The sequence below is a fragment of the Oryctolagus cuniculus genome, chromosome 19 (assembly GCF_051225735.1).
Source record: "Oryctolagus cuniculus isolate XC-2025 breed Fujian yellow rabbit chromosome 19, ASM5122573v1, whole genome shotgun sequence".
Lineage (NCBI taxonomy): Eukaryota > Metazoa > Chordata > Mammalia > Lagomorpha > Leporidae > Oryctolagus > Oryctolagus cuniculus.
In genome coordinates this window covers 49,126,610-49,147,116 of record NC_142885.1, presented here as the reverse complement: position 1 = coordinate 49,147,116, position 20,507 = coordinate 49,126,610, and the positions used below count along the sequence as shown (strand labels likewise).

Here is a 20,507-nt window from a genome sequence, read left to right as displayed (position 1 = left end):
TCTACAACAGGTAAAACAAGAATTACAGAGATGGGACCCAGATAAAGGTAAGTTAATTGAAGGTAAGCAAACACTTAAACAATTTAAAGTATTAGGTAACTTAATGAGATTGTGGGAAAGATTTGAACTACCTATGCTCAGAGCTTATGGATTAATAATGACAATTACCATCTTAATTATATTGCCCAGGGTAAAAACAGAAGAACAAATGTCAGGCTTAGTAGAAAACCCACCAGCCTATACACACCCTGATATTAATAATGTACCCTTTACCTGTGAATCAAACATACCAAGGTCAGGATGTGAGCCCACAGGCACTCCATTCCTCATTAAGACAAAAGTAAAAAATTATACTATTCCTTGGTTAACCCATGCTAAGGAATTGGTGGGACCTTGGAGAGATTTAATTGAACAATTTTTCTGTAGCAACTGTAAAAGGTCTAAAGTAGAATGCGGTAATTATACTTGTCATGCACACAACAATTATACAAATTGGACGTGCAGTGGTGTAGTACCAAACTTGACAGGGCCCTTAAATCTAGTAACAAAACAAAACAAAGTATATCCTTTTGACTGATGCAGGATCCATGAAATGTATAGAAATCAAAGAGATTAAGAAAAATACCCCCTTAACTTACACAATGAGAGGATGTCCACTGGAAGGAACTATTTATGAAGCATGTGATGAGTTGAAACAAACAATGTTTGAAACAGTATTAAGTAGACTGTGGGCCAGACCCCCATTTGCCTTAATTAAATGCTTAGAATATAAGACATATAGCCTGAGCAGAGATCACAAATTTTACTGGGGAAAGCCTAACTGTACTGCGTGGGTAGCAACAACGTGCACACAAGAAATACCTTTCTTAGGGCCAGATCTAACCCTATTAGGGTTAGAACATTCATATTTAGAACTGTATGTTAATAATACTAAGGAGAGGATGGATTACTCAGAATGGGAAACTGCATTTGCCCATGACATAGATCCCAGTCTTACTATAACAAAGATCCAGGGGCATATCAATTGCTCCCAGGTAGCTGTAAAGGACTCTTTAGTGTGGATGACCTTCAAACAAAACAGAGGAGTCCAAATAGGGGAGGGACAAGAAAAGGATCTAGAGAGAATTAGTCATGTAGAGTGTTCCTTCTATTATGAAAATGAGAGTTACTACCTTAACGAATCAAACATACCCTAAATTTATCAACTCCAGACTTTGGATATAGCATGTATATGAACGAGACATAAAATACAATGGTCAACAATTCGAGATGAGTTTTCTGTCTCTTTTATTTGTAAAAATGGCTCAGAGCATAGGTATATTAGATGCAGACCTCCAAGTAATAATCAGTCAATACATTGTTTTTGGCAGGCAGGATATGAAATGTTCCACAAACATTTTGTAAAAACTCCAGTAAGGGAAGACCCAGGAAACTGGACATGCAGGACCGAAGGGGAGGTATTGTATGCTAGATGCACACATCCATTAGATTCTAAAAAGGAGATCCATTGTTACATAAGGGACCTGGAATGCGAAAAGAGAATGATAACATTCTTGGCTGCATATATGGTGGTAAAGGCAACTCCCTTCACATATGTGCCAGTAAATATGTCTGATTTGACTATACCAATAAACAAATGCACAAAAATGTGCAAAAAAAGAGACTTTGGAGTAACAGCAGCCATTGTCGCTACAGCAGTGTCAGCAGCCATGGTAGCTGGTGCTGTGACTGGAGCACTGGCTCTAAGCACTACCCAAATACAGGGAGATGCTTTAGAGTCCCTTCTGAAGATAATTCAGGAGCAGCAGGCTCAGCTAGGTGACCAGTCAGCACTGCTTAAGACACATGCTATGGGGCTCCAAATGCTTGAAGCACACGTGGTACAAATAGAACAGATAATTACCACACTAGCTTTGGAAAGAGAACTCAAGTGTGAAACTACTGGAAGAGTTTGCATTACCACCATTCCGTGGAACAATCTATCCATTCCTAATGCAACACAACTAGCTGCTATGTTCAAACACAACCATTCTACCTGGCTAGAGTGGGTAAATGCAACCGCTCATCTTGAGGCTAACATTACTAAGAGATCTCTACATATAATACAGCTTCAAAATATAGCAGCATTTAAGATAGGTCAAGTCAAAACAGTGGAACAGACAATAAATACTCTGACTGACACAGTTTTCTCTTGGCACCCATCCTGGAAATGGTTTAAAATAGGAGCAATATTTTGTATAGTCCTTGTATGCTTGCCTATCTTACAGCACCTCTTCTCAACTGGAAAAAATTTCGCCAAGGGATACCTGGCCTTCCGAGAGGAACCCAGCCCACCGGAAATGGAAGAAGAAGAAAAAGAAGACCTCAAATCTGGAAATCAATCCGGGATATGCTCAAGAATGTTCATCCCTTTGGCCCAACAGCTCAATGGGCTTTACAGGGCTATGAGAGCATTTAAAGAAAAAGAAAAGGGAGCTAAACTGATCATTTATCAGGGAAAGAAACTGCACTGTAGCAAAGCTTGCAAGAGGAAATGGCCTAACTGCAAATTGTTGTTATAACTATGTAACCGCTGCTGCCATGACTACGGGGCTCAAAGGGAGGGAACATAGGCAGCGCTGACCCTAAACAAGTGTATTTAAGAAGACCCTCAGACGCTTGTAAATCGGAGCACTACTCAGCCTCCCTTCCTGGTCCATAGACCCTAGTGCCCGCTGGGAGAAGCTCCTGGTTTGTAGAGCCTAGTGCACGCTGGAGCCAGCTGAGTGGCCTTCCCTCCTAGTGCCGGTGTAAGAATAAAAAGCATTTAACCTGATTCTTCTCAGTCTCTCTGTAAACCCTTCGTCAGTGTCCTGGACAGTCATTGGTGGCGGGAAAGCTGACAATCATCAAACACATGAAAATGGAAAGACATACTCTGTTCATGAATTGGAAGGATTAACATTAAAATGTTCATATTCCTTAGGAACTTTACAGATTCAACGCAAGTCCTATCAAAATACCAATGGCATTTTTATACAGTCAGAACAACAAATTCTAACATTCATATGGAACTACAGAAGACCCAGAGCAGCCAAAGTGATCCTACACAAGAAAAAATATACAAAGCTGGGGGCATAACAATATCTGATTTCACAAAGGTCTAGTAAATAAAATAGGATGAAACTGGAATGAAGATGGATACAAAGATCAACGAAAACAGAGAAAAAATACATAAATACAAACATACATACATAACAGCTAACTGATTTTTGATGAGAATCCCACAGTCTTTTCAATAAGTGGTGCTGACAATACCGGATATACATATGTAGAAGAATGAAATTCAATGCCTACGTTTCACCACACATAAAAATCAACTCAGATGGATCAAGGACCTAAAACTGAGACCTGAAAATACAAACTTGCTGGAATAAAACATAGGGAGACATCTCTTAAACGTGGTAGAGGCAATGACTTTTTGGTTAAAACCCCAGAAGTTCAGGCAGCAAAAGTAAAACTAGATGAATGGGACTACATCAAACACTGAAGCTTCTGTACAGCAAAGAAAACAGGAATAGAGTGAATAAACAACCAATGGAAAGGGATAAAATACTTGCAAACTACTTATCCAACAAAGGATTAATATTCAGAATATATCAGGAACTCAACAAACTCAAAATCAAGCATCCAATGCAGTTAAGAAATGGGCACAAGGGGCCTAAAAAGACAATTCTCAAAAGAAAAAATACAAATGGCCAACAAATATATGAAAAACACTATTACTAGCCATCAGAGAAATGAAAAGAGGGGCTCACACTGTGGCACGGTAGGCGAAGCCTCTGCCTGCAGGGCCAGCATCCTATGTGGGCACTGGTTCATGTCCCGGATGCTCTTCTTCTGATCCTGCTCTCTGAATATGGCCTGGAAAGCAGTGGAAGATGGCTGAACTGCTTGGGTCCCTGCAACCACGTGGGAGACCTGGAAGAAACTCCTGGCTCCTGGTTTTGGATGGGCTCAGCTCTCAGCATTGCAGCCATCTGGGGAGTGAAACAGCGTATGGAAGACCTTTGTGTGCCTCCCTCTGTGTCTGTTAACTCTGCCTCTCAAATAAATAAATTAAAAAAAAACTTTAAAAAAGACATGCGAATCAAAACCCCAAAGAGATATCACCTCATAATGCTAGAATGCCTATCATAAAGAAAAAGTAAAAAATTCTCGCAAGGATATGGAGAAAGGAGAACTCTCGTATACGGAGCATGGGAATCCAAATGAGTACAACCACTGCAGCAAACACCGTGGAGATTTCTAAAAACTAAGAATAGAACTGCCATATGACTCAACAATCTCAATACTCAGTATATGTCCAAAAGACATGAAATCATTGTATCTAAGAGATACCTGCTCCACCATGATTACTGCAGCACTGTTAACAATGGCCAAGATATGGAATCAACCAACGTATCCACCAGCAGATGAAGACATCAAGAATTTCTTGTGTATATACTAAATGGAATACTATTCAGCCCTTTAAAAATGAAATCCTGTCCTTTGCAGCAAAATGTATGCAACTGGAGGGTATCGTGTTTAGTGCAAAAAGCCATACACAGAAAGACAAATAACACATGCAAACCTTCACATAAGCAAGCTAAAAACCCGAATGCATAATGATTAATACAGGATGGCAGCCACTGCAGGGGATGAAGGGAGTTTTGATGAGGGGCACAAAATCAGAGTTAGATCAAAGGAATAAGTTCCTATTGTTAGCACAGTGAGACTAGCTCACAATAACCTCGAATGTATTATATGAACACACGGAAGAAATTCCAAGTCATCCATCATAAAATATTGACAAAGGAAGGGAAATGTTGATTATCTCATTTTTCATCAGGACACACTGCAGACATGCACCCAGACCTAATACTGTAGCCCTTAGGTAGGTGAAATTATTGTTAACGTCAAAATTTTCAGAAAACAGAACCATACCATGAACCAGCAACACCACCACTGGGTACATGTCCCACAGAAAGGAACTAAGCAGTTCACCTATCTACAGTCCCATGTTTGAAGCACATTTTCAGCCATGAGGGAAAGAGCAGGGAGCAGTCTGGTGTGCTTATCAAGGATAATAATCACTTGCCTTATGCAACAGCAGACCAATCAAATCCACCCGCCAGGTGGCATGTGAGAGTAATCACCTCTCCAAATGCCACCATGGGAGAAAAAGGAATGATGTAAGTTTTGTCTGCAAAGCAGACATTCCTGGGGGACTTTCCAACTGAGTTGGATGGAATAGGAAAACCACAATCAGAAATCCAAAATGACAGCCATAAGATGTCCCCAAATCAGATATGCCTGGGTCAAGAAACTCATTCTGGTACCACAATAGGAAAATGTCCCCAAATCAGATATGCCCAGCAGTTCAAACTCATTTTGGTACCACAGTCTCCACTATGAGGGCAGGGATGAAGAAAAAGTAGACTGCATTTTTGTCTCACTAAAAGGGAATAGTATCTTGACAAACAAAATGAGTTGAGAGTTCATCAGATGAAGGGGTCAAGAGTTTGTTGTATATATATGAAACAGAATACTATCCAGCCATTTGAAAAGAATGACACTCTGTCACTTGAAGCAAGATGTATGGAACTGGAGGTAAGTGAAAACAATCCAGACACAGAAAGACAAATACTGTACCCACTCCCTCACAAACACAAGCTAAAACAATCAGGGGCCAGTGCTGTGGCATGGTAGGTTAAGGCTCTGCCTGTGGTGCCAGAATCCCATGTGGGCACCCATCAGTTCATATCCTTGCTGCTCCTCTTCTGAACCAGCGCACTGGTTATGGGTTGAGAAAACAATGGAAGATGGCCCTACTGTTTGGGCTCCTACATCCACTTTGGGAGACCCAGAAAAAGCTCCTGGCTCCTGCCTTCGAATTTGTTCTGATGCAGTTGTTGCAGCCATTTGGGTAATGAATGAGCAGAAGGAAAACATCTCTCTGTCTCTCCCTCTCTCTGTAGCTCAGCTTTTCAAATAAAAATAAATAAATCTTTAAAATACACCTATGTGAATACATAATAATTAATAAGGGATGTAAGAGGATGGAGGGAAAATGCAAGGAGTTTAGATGATGGGTACCAAATCAGAGTTAGATCAGGCCGGCGCCGCGGCTCACTAGGCTAATCCTCCGCCTAGCGGCGCCGGCACACCGGGTTCTAGTCCCGGTCGGGGCGCCGGATTCTGTCCCGGTTGCCCCTCTTCCAGGCCAGCCCTCTGCTGTGGCCAGGGAGTGCAGTGGAGGATGGCCCAGGTGCTTGGGCCCTGCACCCCATGGGAGACCAGGAAAAGCACCTGGCTCCTGGCTCCTGCCATCGGATCAGCGCGGTGCGCCGGCCGCAGCGCGCCAGCCGCGGCGGCCATTGGAGGGTGAACCAACGGCAAAGGAAGACCTTTCTCTCTGTCTCTCTCTCTCACTGTCCACTCTGCCTGTCAAAAAACAAAAAAACAAAAAAAAACAAAAAAAAAAAAAAAAAAAAACAGAGTTAGATCAAGGAGTAACTTTCTAATGTTACACAGAATAATGGAGAGGATAGCTCACAATAACTGAGTATGTGTTGAATGAACATATACAAGAAATTACAAGACTTCAATCATTAAGTACTGACAAATAAAGGGAAATATTGATCATCCCTTTTTAATCAGGACACATTGCAGACATGTACCAAAATGTCACACAGTAGCCTTTAAGTATGTATAATTATTGATTTCAAAATTTTTTTAAAAAAACCCTTCACATGAACTAGAAACTCCATCACTGTGTAAACACCAAATGGACAGGAACTAAGTATTTCAGATACTTTTGGTGCCATGTTTAATGCACCAGGGATGTAGTACTTAGAATCTGATGACAATTTCAGCCATTAACAAAGAAGCAACGAGAAGTCTGGTGTAGGCTTACATAACAGTAAGCACCTGCCATTTGCTACAGCAGATGAATAAAGTCCACTTGCCAGGTAGCATGTGAATAATCACCACTCCAAATGCAACCATGCGAGAAGGAGGAATGACAGTTTTGTCTGTACAGCAGGCATTCCTGGGAGAATTCCACAACTGACATGGATACAACAGGAAACCTACAAGCTCAAATCCAAGTTGATAGGCCTATGATGTCCCAAATCATATAAGCCTGGGAGGCTCCACTATGAAAGCAAGGATGCAGATAATATATAGTGCAGTTTTGCTACATTAAAAGGCAGTAGAATTTTGGCAAGCAAAATAGCTGAGTTGGTCAGGGAGGTTAGGCCAGTAGCACAGGTATCAACAGTGATCCACCAAACGGGGTACTCCAACGTAAGGGTATGGATGGTCCAGTCTGAGGCCACAAAAGGCCATTAGCAATTGGTGATGTCCCTAAAATTGGTGGACATGTGACTTTCAAGATGGCCTTGAGTGTGGGTGGACTGCTCAATGTCAAGTAGGATGATCACAAGTTCTGCCCCTTGAGACACATGACACTACCCCTGTATCTGGAAGGAGGTAGCTGATGTGAGATGACTGATGGTGGCTCTCCAAATAGACAAAGTGTCTGACATCCTCATTAAGGACACAGACTCCTCAGGGTGTGGGTTTGTTTGGTCTCTGAAATACCACTTCCATTTAACCAGAGATTCTCAGTGGCTGGAGGCAAGGACCCAGCTCATGATGCTGAGGGAGGTAGTCCAAACTCTCTGTGAGTCAAACAGTAGGGTCACTAATAGCTCAAAGCTAATTTGAAGTCCTTTACCCATGTGACCCTCAGAACCAAAAACTATCCACAGAGTAGTCCTTAGTTTTTTCTTTGGAAGTGTGCCTGACCAAGGTGCATACTTGTGGGTGACTGGTGAGATAGGTGGGTCTTAGGGTTCACTAGAGGTGAGGAAATTGGTGTTATCAGAAGGTGAAAATGTGCTGGGCTTCCTTGGTTGAAACCGAATCACTGAGGAAAAGGAGATATATGTGGATTTCTTGAGGATTTTTTCTGAATTCCTTTTTCAAAATATAGACCAAAAATTTGAGGTTGCAAGATCTCATCTCGTATGGAACTAAGGTCCACACCCACTCGGTCAAGAAGTCGGTTGCTGATGTTCGAGGCCCATTTTTCCTCCTCCTCTTGATTATCAGTTGAAACGATGTCCTCAACATAGTGTCACAGGTGGATGCTAGGTGACAACTGGAGGCCAGCCAGAGCCTGGTAACAGACCATGAGCCCTGCAGGACCATAGAAGCAGCCCACTTGAAGTCTCATAAAGGTGCATTGTCAGGCCGGCGCCGCGGCTCACTAGGCTAATCCTCCGCCTAGCGGCGCCGGCACACCGGGTTCTAGTCCCGGTCGGGGCGCCGGATTCTGTCCCGGTTGCCCCTCTTCCAGGCCAGCCCTCTGCTGTGGCCAGGGAGTGCAGTGGAGGATGGCCCAGGTGCTTGGGCCCTGCACCCCATGGGAGACCAAGAAAAGCACCTGGCTCCTGGCTCCTGCCATCGGATCAGCGCGGTGCGCCGGCCGCAGCGCGCCGGCCGCGGCGGCCATTAGAGGGTGAACCAACGGCAAAGGAAGACCTTTCTCTCTGTCTCTCTCTCTCACTGTCCACTCTGCCTGTCAAAAAATAAAAAAAAAAAGGTGCATTGTTGGCCTTTAAATTAAAAAGTAAATGCTGGGGCTGGTGCTATGGTGCAGCGGATTAATGCCCTGACCTGAAGCACCAGCATCCCATGTGGGTGCCGGTTCAAGATCCGCCTGCTCCACTTCCATACAGCTCTTTGCTATGGCACAGTAGGTAAGGCTTCAGATAACAATGCTTCCATTTCATACTGTAGTGCTGGGTCATGCCCCAGCTACTCTATTTCCAGTACAGCTTCCTCCTAAGGTGCATGGATAGACAGTGGGTGATGTCGGAAGATCTCAGGACTCTGCAACCTATGTAGGAGATGATGGAGATCCTGCTCCTGGCTTCACCTTGGCTAATCTGTAGCTTTGCAGCCATTTGGAGAGTGAGGTAGTGGGTTGGATGATCTCTCTGTCTCTCCCTCAATAATATTTTTTTCCAAACAAAAAATCATTAATATATAACAATGGCCAAGGAACTGTGACAGAGTTGTTAAGATGCCATTTGGTTTACCCAAGTCCCATATCAGAGCACCTGGATTTCAGTATAATCTTCCTGCAGTCAGGTTTCCTGCTAATGCACACTCTGATGGAGAGCAGGCATTGCGTCAGTTACTTAGGTCTCTTCCACCAATATAAGAGAACTGGATGGAGTTCTTGGCTTCTGATTTTGGCCTAGCCTTTCCATAATGTTTGCAGGCTTTGGTCATGAGGCCAACAGATGGAAACATCTTTCTCTATCTCACACTGCCATTCTAATCAGAATATAAAGGCTTCAATTCACTGTATTTGGCATGGCAATTAAAGACATCATTTTTGGTGGCAGCATCCCATCACAGAGTATCCAGGATCAATACCTGTCGCACATTCAAATCCAGGTTCCTGCTCATGCATACCCTGGGAAACAACAGAGGATGGCTCAGATACTTGGGCCCTTGCCACTCAAGTGGAGTGATCCAGCCAATGGGAAATCTGTTTTCTTGTCTTTCAATGAAACATAATGAATAATGCTTAAGTAAGTGAATAAATAATTCCACTGGGTCCAAGGCAGATTGTTTGGGACTGTCCAAGGGGCAGCTTTGCCATTTAGGGGTGGTGGCTGCACATACTCGCTGAAGAATGCCTAACAGCCTCAGTAGCTCTCTTTTGTTCTTAATTGTACACTGTCCATTGAGACAAAGAGGCTCCTGCTGTAGTATGGTGTTTCACATGCTCTGGACACCCATTGCAGCAGAAAAAGGGACAGTTTATGTTCACCCTCTGTGCAAACATGACACCATCTGTTTGTGCTTTCCAGACAAGTTGGACAGGAACTTGATGTAGTTCAGTGAGAGCTGCCAGCTGCCAACTCTGTTGCCTGGTGATTTATAGACTACTTCCTGTCAGGAACACAGCAAGGTTGCCCTTCTCAATGTGGCCCTGTCCAGTCTTTGAGCAGGCTTTGTGTCTCCATCCACAGCAAGGTGTGTACATCTGTGTGGACTTCCTTGGTGTCTGAGATATGGCACTTCACCACCTGAGACAGCTGCAGATGAGGCATCAACTTTCTTCACCATGTCGTGGGTGGTACTTGGCAGCATGTGAGGGGCAGCCAGCAGTCATCTGGTGCATCCAGACTCACCATCCCACAGCACACAAGACTCTGCATTACCCAGGTGGAGGTGCCAATGTCTGAAATGATCCCATGAGACCATGTTACTTAGATGCTGCTGCCAGCAACACTCTGCACACAACCTTGAGTATAGGCCTTCCCTTAAGAAGCCTCACTGTCTCACTGGGAGTCTGTGGAGGGACACGGAAAGCAGTGATAAACCAAAATATTGAGGATGCAAGCTCTCATCTCGTATGGAACTAAGGTCTACACCCCCTCGGTCAAGAAGTCAGTTGCTGATGTTCGAGGCCCATTTTTCCTCCTCCTCTTATCAGTTGAAATGATGTCCTCAACATAGTGTCACAGGTGGATGCTAGGTGACAACTGAAGGCCAGCCAGATCCTATTAGCAGACCATGAGCCCTGGAGGACCATAGAGGCAGCCCACTGGAAGCTGTGTGGGTGCATGCACCCATTAGCAATGGCAGTCCACAAGTCTACCAGGTACTACTCTAATTCTCATATGGCAAACGACAGAGAAATTTTCCACAGGTAACCTTCAAGCATTTTTGACATGTTCTTATATTTATGACATTACATATTCCACAACACAACTGTTAACAATAACTGAATTCAACAACATTGTAGAATACATGATGTTCTGCATGGAAAAATGGAAACACTCCACCAAAAAATGGTTCAAGATGAAAAACCAATTCAGTGACGTTACAGGTTACAAATCAACATACAGAAACAGTAGCTTTTTTATATTCTAATAACCAGCTTGCCAAAAATGAAATCTAACAATTAATCCCATACGCAATGGGAACAAAAATAAAACATTTAGGAATAAATGCAACCAATTAAGTGAAAGATATCTACAATGAAAATTCTAAAATGCTGAAGAAATAAATCATCAAGGACTCCCAAAATGGAAAAATATAACTTTCACATGGATTGGAAGAATTAGTATAATTAAAATACCTATATTACTTAAAGCAACCTACAAAATAAATGAAATTCCTATCAAACACCAATGACATGTTTTACAGAATGAGAGAATAATCCTAAATTCCCCAAGGAAAAAAAAGTGGAAGTTCTCTCCTCCTTTCAGAGAAAGGCACCTCCTTCTTTGATGGCCCGTTCTTTCCACTGGGAACTCACTTGCAGAGATCTTTCATTTGTTGTTGTTTTTTGTATTTTTTTGTTTGTTAGTTTTTTGGCCAGAGTGTCTTGGCTTTCCAGGCCTAAAATACTCTCGTGGGCTCTTTAGCCAGATCCAAATGCCTTAAGGGCTGATTCTGAGGCCAGAGTGCTGTTTAGGGCATCTGCCCTTCTATGAGTCTGCTGTGTATCCCGCTTCCCATGTTGGATCGTTCTCTCCAATTTTAATTCTATCAGTTAGTATTAGCAGACACTAGTCTTGTTTATGTGATCCCTTTGACTCTTAGACCTATCAGGGTCAACTGTGAACTGAAATTGATCACTTGGACGAGTCAGATGGCAATGGTACATGCCACCTTGATGGGACTGAATTGGAATCCCATGGCACGTTTCTAACTCTACCATTTGGAAGCCCTCACTTTTTAAATTTTTGGTTTGTTAAGAACAGTGTGCAAACTGAAATGGCTCCATAGTGATTCTCAAAAAACAGTAAAATCCCAAATATGAAAAAAAGCTTATCTCGTATTTACTGTATTCCTCTGATGCTATTCAATTTCACATACTCATGAAAACATACTACCATTTTTCTTAATTAGAGGAAACAATCTAAAATAAATATCCATCCCCAACTTAAAACACAGCATAGTAGCCTTTCGACTGAGCATGACAAGAAAGAACAGTTCAGTTATTTACAGGTTCTGGTTTTGCTTGTCTTAATTAACCATTTTCAAATACCATAATATTAGTTGTGACATTAATCATTTAAACCCCTTAACTTTATACACCAAGTAACATGTTGCTATTTTTACTTACATTTTATCAACAAGAGTTGTACAGATTTATGGGCTAGTGTGACATTTCAATACTCATATAAAATTCGTACTGATCAAATCTACATTAATCTTTCGACATTATTTTATGGATAGAGCCTTGAGCTAACCTTTATTTCATTTTCTAGTAACAGATGTAATGGATTACTGTGAGCTACAAACATCCACCTGTATGATTCTAGGAAATTACTCAATAATCTAATGCTACTGCGATAATCATCCGTGTCCACGTTTCCACCTACTTTTAATATTGCAATTCGTTTCAATCAATAAGGGGGAGGGGGGAGAGAGAGAAAGATAAAGACACCACCCATCTAGTAGTTCATTACCCAAATGCCCAAAATACTCAGGGCTGATCTGACCCAGGCTGAAGCTGGAAGATGGTCTCCAATGTGGTAGCAAGAATCCAACTACTTAAGCCATCACGGGCTGCCACTGGTATCCTGAGCATTGTCTTTCCCACTATGCCAAATGTCTACCCTTCAAAAAACTTTTGGGACATACCCTCATATAGCCCTGGCTTCCAGAGGAGGAGGCCACAGTCCCCTGTCTTGACCCCATCACTGCATGGACTCCTACTCCCCAATCACCACACATGTCAAGCTCCTGCTCAACTCCAGCCACAGCATCTGGTTTAAGGGATCCAAATGAAGACACTGGGAACCCTGGCCCACCAGGGTTACCAAACATGCAGTCACTCACTGGACATAAAGGCCCACATCTGAGGCAAAAGCAACCTGGATAACCACATGTCCAAAACTGAAACTGCATCATTGTTACACCACATATTAAAATCAACTCAAAATGAACTGGAAGTCCACACAGAAGATCTGAACACTTACAACTTATAAAATAGAAAATTCCTTGACATTAGCCACAAGAGCGGTTGCTTATGTGTTAACAATTAAACACAGAGAGCAAAAGCAAACAAAAGGAAATGAAACTACAACTAGTAAAGCAATAAAGCAAAGATCAATGAAATGAAAAGGCAAACCAATGAATAGGAGAAAATATTAGCAAACCATATGTGTGATCAAGGGAGTAATACAGGGAATGCATACACTAAGAAGCAAAGAATACAATTAAAAAGGACAAAGGACTCAATCAATGTTTTCCAACAAAGACAGACAATGTACCCAGTGGATATGTGAAAAAGTCCTGAACATTGCTATCATCAGCAAAATGCAAATCAAGATGACAATGGTTATTATCTCATATCTGTTAAATGGCTACTATTAAAAAGTTAAAAGATAACAAGTATTGGGCACAATGTAGAGCACACAGAACACACAGTATTGGAGGGAATGTAAACTGTACCATCCATTAGGAAAAGCAATATGGAAGTTCCTCAAAGAAAATGTAAAAAGGAACAACCTTTATTAGCCATGAATCCAAAAGAAAATCACCATCTCAAAGAACTGTCTGCACCCCCACATTCACTTCAGCATCATTCACAATTCCACGATACGGAAATAACCCAAAAGTTTGTTGACGGACCCATAAGGAAAAATGGGATACACACACAGTGGAATCCTCGCCAAACCTTAAAAAGAAAGGAAATACTACTACTTGGCACAAGATGGATCCAAAAGCATGGAACTATAGGACATTACAAGGAGTGAAACAAGACACAGAAATAAGAAATACTACATGAGCGCATTTACATGTGGAATATACAAAAGTCAAACTAACACAGTCAGAGAGCAGGATGGTGTTTGTGATGAATTGGGAGCAGGGAAATGAAGAGATGTTAGTCAAAAGATACAAATATATGGTTATGGTGCTGGAGCTGGGGTGTAAAAGCTTGAGCCTCCACCTGACTGCCACCATCTCCTATGGGCACCAGACTGAGTCCCAGCTGCTCCACTTCCCATTCACCTCCCTGCTATGGGAAAGCACTAGAAGATGACCCCATGACTTGGGCCCCTGTGCCAAAGTGGGAGACCTGGGGCCCAGCCCTGCCACTGAATACATTTGAGGAGTGAAATAATGCATGAGATGAGATATTCCTCATCCTCTCTCTCACTCTCTCTGTCTCTGTCTTACTCTCTTTTCTCTATTTCCTGCCTTTCTTTTTTGATTTGACAGGTAGAGTTATTGACAGTGAGAGAGATGGAGAGAAAGGTCTTCTTTCTGTTGGTTCGCTCCCCAAATGGCCCCTACGGCTGGCGCTGCGCCGATCCGAAGCCAGGAGCCTGATGCTTCCTCCTGGTCTCCCATGCGGGTGCAGGGGCCCAAGCACTTGGGCCAATCTCCACCGCCATCCCAGGTCACAGTAGAGAACTGGACTGAAGAGGAGCAATCGGAACTAGAACCTGGCGCCCATATGCGATGCCAGCACCACAGGCAGAGGATTAACCAAGTGAGCCACAGTGCCAGCCCTTGCATTTGAAATAAATTTTAAAAAGTCAAATTTACAATTATGAGATAAGGTTTTGAAAATATAATATATGCATCAGGTAACCAGTTCACACTGGTTGAAAATTAACTGAAAATGTGATCCCTGTTAAACGTAAGAGTGGGAATAAGAGAGGGAAGAGATGTATAATTTGGGACATGCTCAAGCTGACTTGCCCCAAATGGTAGAGTTAGAAACATACCAGGGGATTCCAATTCAATCCCATCAAGCTGGCATGTACCAATGCCATCTCACTAGTCCAAGTGATCAATTTCAGTTCACAATTGATCATAATGAAAGGACTAAGAGTCAAAGGGAGCACATAAACAAGTCTAGTACCTGCTAACACTAACCGATAGAATAAATAAAGGGGAGAGTGATCCAACATGGGAAGCGAGATACACAGCAGACCCATAGAATGGCAGATGTCCTAAATAGCACTCTGGCCTCAGAATCAGCCCTAAAGGCATTCGGAGCTGGCTGAAAAGCTCATGAGAGTATTTCAGGCATGGAAAGCCAAGACACTCTGGCAAAAGATCTCTGCGAGTGAGATCCCAGTGGAAAGAACAGGCCATCAAAGAAGGAGGTACCTTTCTCTGAAGGGAAGAGAGAACCTCCACTTTGACTATGAGCTTGTCTAAACAAGATAAGAATCGGATAACTCAGAGGGCTTCCATAGCCTTGGAAACTCATGACTGGAGCATAGGGAGATTACTGATGCCATAGACAGGAGTGTCAATTGGTAAAGTCAACAACAGGAGTCACTGTGCACTTACTCCTCATGTAGGATCTCTATCCTTAATGTGCTGTACATTGAGATTTAATGCTATAACGAGTCCTCAAACAATATATTTCACTTTGTGTTTCTATGGGGGTGCAAACTGTTGAAATCCTTACTTAATGCATACTAAACTGATCCTCTGTAAAAAAAAAAAAAAATTATCAATTCCCAACTTGACTCTCACTGGGATTAAACATGACAATAGGTCTGATCTGATTTCATCATCATTTAAAAAAAATCATCTATTATTTTTCACTTTATGTTTCTGTGTGGGAGCAAACTCTTGAAATCCTTACTTAATGTATACTAAGCTGATCTTCTGTATATTAAGATAATCGAAAATGAATCTTGATGTGAATGGAAGGGGAGAGGGAGTGGGAAAGGGGAGGGTCGTGGGTGGGAGGGACGGTATGGGGGGAAGCCATTGTAATCCATAAGTCGCACTTTGGAAATTTATATTCATTAAATAAAAGTTAAAAAAAATTAAAAAAAGAAGGGTTTGTGTGAAAATGTATAAAGATCAGACTCATATCAAAACACACACTGTGTGCCTTGAATATATATAATGTTTATTTCTCAGTTATACTGTAATAAGGCTGGAAAAATAAAACATGCAAAAATAGGTTCCTATTCTTAAGATGTAAATAAAACTAAGGAACTTAGGTTAATATTGTGGGGTTTTGGTAGGCTTCATGGGACAGCAATGATTTTTAAAACATTCATGATTGGGGCAGACACTGTGGTGTAGCAGGTGAGGCCACCAAATGCAGTGCCGGCATCCCATATGGGCACCAGTTCAAGTCCCAGCTGATCCACTTCCGATCCAGCTCTCTGCTATGGCTTGAGAAAGCAGTAAAGGATGGCCCAAGTCCTTGGGCCTTTGCACCCACATCGGAGACCTGGAAGAAGTTCCTGGATCCTGGCTTCAGATGAGCACAGTTCTGGCCATTGCAGCCAACTGGGGAGTGATCCAGCAGATGAAACACCTCTCTGTGCTTCTCCTTCTCTCTCAGTGTAACTCTGACTTTCAGATAAATAAATCTTAAAAAAATTCATGAACTTGACTAAACTAAATTTCAGGCGGTTTATACCTTGAAAGTAAAGATTCAGGAAGTCTATCAAGAGAATAATTAAGACAATATCCAAGTTAACATATTACGCTGTCATCTCACCTCCCTCAAACTGAAAACTCAGAAATAGAAAAGGAAAGGAAGTGTATCTGAAGGAAACCAGGAAAGTGAACAGTGAAATGAGAATTATAAATTCCTACATGCTATTCTCCCACCGATGGGTGTACATTCCTATGTGCATATAACATAATTACATATTACAGGCAGGTTGAGAATTAGCCCAATTAAACTATGGAACTGAAATGCAGGGCCTGCTTCATCAGTATGTGACCAGTGACACTGCAACTGGACCAATCTCAAAAGAGTATACTCCCTGCTGTCCAAATTCTTACTGAATTTAACTGGAATTTGTGCTTCGTAAATGAAGTCTGATAGGAAGATGGGGCAAGTGCACAGGTTGAGCTCTCACTGACTCACTGGGACAGGTCTTGGTCACAGTCCTCAGATTCACTGCCCTAAAAAGCCTTCCATTTCCCATCACTGGTGACCATTGTGGCCCTTGGTTCAAAGCAATACTTGCTTGTGGGCACATTATGTTTAGAGAACACACGTTTGGGGAGGCACCATGGTAGTTTCTCACCTAAACTCAATCTCAATATCTAGGGTTTCCATATTTAAATGCATGACAAATTTTTAAACAACACAATCTGCATTTTCAGTTCCTACTAGGAGCTACACATTATGGAGTTAGTTCTGTCAAGGTTTAGAATTTACACTTTCTTACAATTTTCACAATGACATTCTTTCAGTTCATTTTATAATCACAAGAAAGGAAGGAGGAAGGAGGGCAGGATGCTGGGGGGAGGAGGGGAAGGTGGGAAGTATCACTACACTCCTCAATCTCTGTATATGAAATACATGGTATCTCTTCACCTTTATATAAATAAAAATTATTAAAAAAAGAAATTTAGCTGTGAAAACTGCAAGATGAAATATACAAACCAAATGGAGATTCCGAGTATTTAAGTTAAAGAACAAACCAAAACATGACAATACCAAAATATTAAACCAGGATGCTCACAGCAGTATGGCAGGGCCTTCCCCATGGAATGAGTAGCAGCACAGGTCTACAGCATCTTAGTCACCAGGGGTGGAGCCTCTGCCAGGGTTAGAGGTGCTCACTCTGCACTTGCTTCACTGGATCAATAGGTGGCAATGTCTTCACTGCTCAGGCTGCTTTACAACCCATTTTCATAAATGGCAGGACCCCAGCAGATATCATGAGGTATTTTACTGGAAAACTGTGGATCCCATTACATTTAGCATGTTATCTCTATGTACCTCAAAAATGTAGGGGTCTGCCAAGAATTACTCAAATTCTACCTGCATAGAGCAGAGGCCTATACACCATGAACATTAGTCTACCACAAGAATATTTCTTGGGGACGGCACTGTGGCAGAGCAGGAAAAGCTTCTGCCTGCAGTGCCGACGTCTCATAAGAGCGCTCGTTTGAGTCCCCACTGCTCCGCTTCCGATCCAGCTCTGTGATATGGCCTAGGAAAGTGGAAGACGGCCCAAGTGCTTGGGCCCCTGCACCCACGTGAGAGACCCAGAAGAAGCTCCGGGCTCCTGGCTACATATCAGCTCAGCTCTGACCACTGCAGCCCTATGGGGAGTGAACCAGCAGATCGAAGACCTCTCTCTTTCTCTCTCTCTGCCCCTACCTCTGTGCAGCTCTGCCTTTCAAATAGATAAATAAATCTTCAAAACAACCTTTCTTTCCCCATTTGACACTCATATGTCATCTTCCACAGTAATCAGGGGGGAAATCAAGCAAGGAGATTCATTAGTGTAGGAGAGGTTACCAATCACATAAAGCTCAATGTTTGTTGAAGCAGCAATTTGAAATTTAACATCATATGTAAGAAAATGTTTACAAAGTTTAAATGTCTTTGAAAGCTGCACTCTGAAAACTACACATATACCAATTCATTGAAGGATTTCCTGGACTCTATGCCTGTTCTCTCACTATAGCACTTCAGTAGAAAGCTTCAAAATATTTCCAATATTGAACCACAAGTCACAGTTTTAGTTTTCCCATTCATAATTATTGAGGCCTACATAACTCACAAACAAAATTGTATAAAGGTGAAACAAAGGCATTGTTTGTAGCAAATTCTCCATCTAGTTTTCCCCCATAGATCTGACTTTCATTAAACAGAGGAAAAGCATCTTAAGATGTTTGGCATAAACCACTCTAATTTTGGAATTTCCCCAGAAAGCTTCTATATTTTAACTTCTTCTTAGTAGTACACTAGAAATTGCTAGCCTAGGATTTTTGTGGGAGATGCTAAAGTTTAATGATGGTCACAGGAGCAGAGGTGTGGAAAAAGTGACGGAATTGAGACGTAAAAGCAAAAAGCCAAAGAATCCCACATTCCTGCGGCTTTGAGAAGGGTGTAGGGACCAGCCAGCCTTTGAGATGCCTGGTGATAGTTATCAGAGAACATCTGTGTATTGGGAGCATGAGACAACAAAAGAACAGATGTTTCTTGGTGTGTTGTGTGTGAGGGAAAGGAATTATGGAATCAAGGATCAAGTTTGAAAATAGCCAAAAGGAGAAAACCATGGGCAATATAAACAGGTCTAGCTAATGATGGGAGAAAAAGCCAAGACCTTCCTGAAACACAGTACAGAGATAAGGCTGTCTAGGATGAGAAGGCCAGTGTGAACAAACACTTAGACTTAACATGGGGTCAATTCAACTTCTGGATTTGAATAATTGGCACTAACAGGAACACCGAGAGTGGATAATGAGGAAACTGGAACATCCATGAGGACTTGCACCAAGGGGTGGTTTCTGAGTAGTCACTGGTCAGCATCTCAAAAGATGAGGTTCAAGGAATGACCCTTGGGTGTCAACACTAGTAACTGCTAACCAGAAGGAAGGCAGACTTCATTCACCACATACTGTAAGAACCAAACCACAAAACACAATACCTACGGATTTTGAAATTTTGTGTTGTTTAAAACACAGGGACAAATAGGGATTTCATTTCATCAACCGAAGTTTTAGAACCAATTACGTGGCAACCATTGTGGATACTGTGCAGAAACAATGCCCCTGCCTTCTCAGACCTAAAAATGCTCTAAACATATCATAATCCAAATGATTTCAATATTTCATATTTCAAAATCTAATGTAGAAGTAAAAAGAACCTGTACTGAGTTATTCAGAACCTTATAGTTTTATAACTGCAACAAATAAACTTAGGAAGTAATGCTGACTTCTAAAAATTTCGGTGCCATCCTCTGATCTAGGTGCTTCTGATGATAAACAGAGTCCCCATACTCCTAGTCAATGCAATAATATGACTGGGACATGTAAATTTTGCATGATACGTCTCCCCACATAACCACATTCATTAACACAATATAACAATGTATTTCTCAGGAACTTTTTCAAAAAATTAGGGAAACACTGGATAGCACAGAGGCAGAATCAGATTTCAGTGGGGCAATGACAACAATATACAACCATCTTTTTGGGTTTACCACTCAATGCTATCACTGCTGTGTGGCAGAACCTTCAATGCAAACTGAGATAAACTATCTTAGCAAATTAGGAAAAACAGGAAGCAAATCCTGCGAGCAGGAACTTCCTTTCTCGATGACCAGATCCATTTTCTCAGCTCCTATACACTAAGTAGAACTATAAACCCAGAAAATAAAACAAGAGACCTGGAAATTAACACAGTCACTGGGCATCTTAATTGCCCACCCAAAAGAAGATGACTCACCTGCTGCTTCACCCATCCTGGCATCAGAATTCAGCCAGGTAGGCTCACACCTCCTGGAACTCTATGTGATACCTCCGAGCAAATGTATGTTTTACAATATACAAATTAAAATCTCTTTAGAACATATGATATAAAATTTATAATATATAGTAAAAATTTATAATAATATAATATTCAATTTATAACGTACAATATAATACACAATTTTTTCTTCCTTCCCCCTGGCTCCTGAAGGCCCAAGTATCCCCTGCCTGTG

The 20,507-nt window shown here is 41.9% G+C and overlaps 1 pseudogene across 1 annotated transcript in view; it reads right to left on the bottom strand.

Annotated features, from left to right (window-relative positions):
• The window catches only part of LOC138847139 (A-type voltage-gated potassium channel KCND3-like), a 112,436-nt pseudogene that overhangs the window by 44,002 nt on the left and 47,927 nt on the right, over positions 1–20,507 (bottom strand). The window lies entirely within an intron of this gene.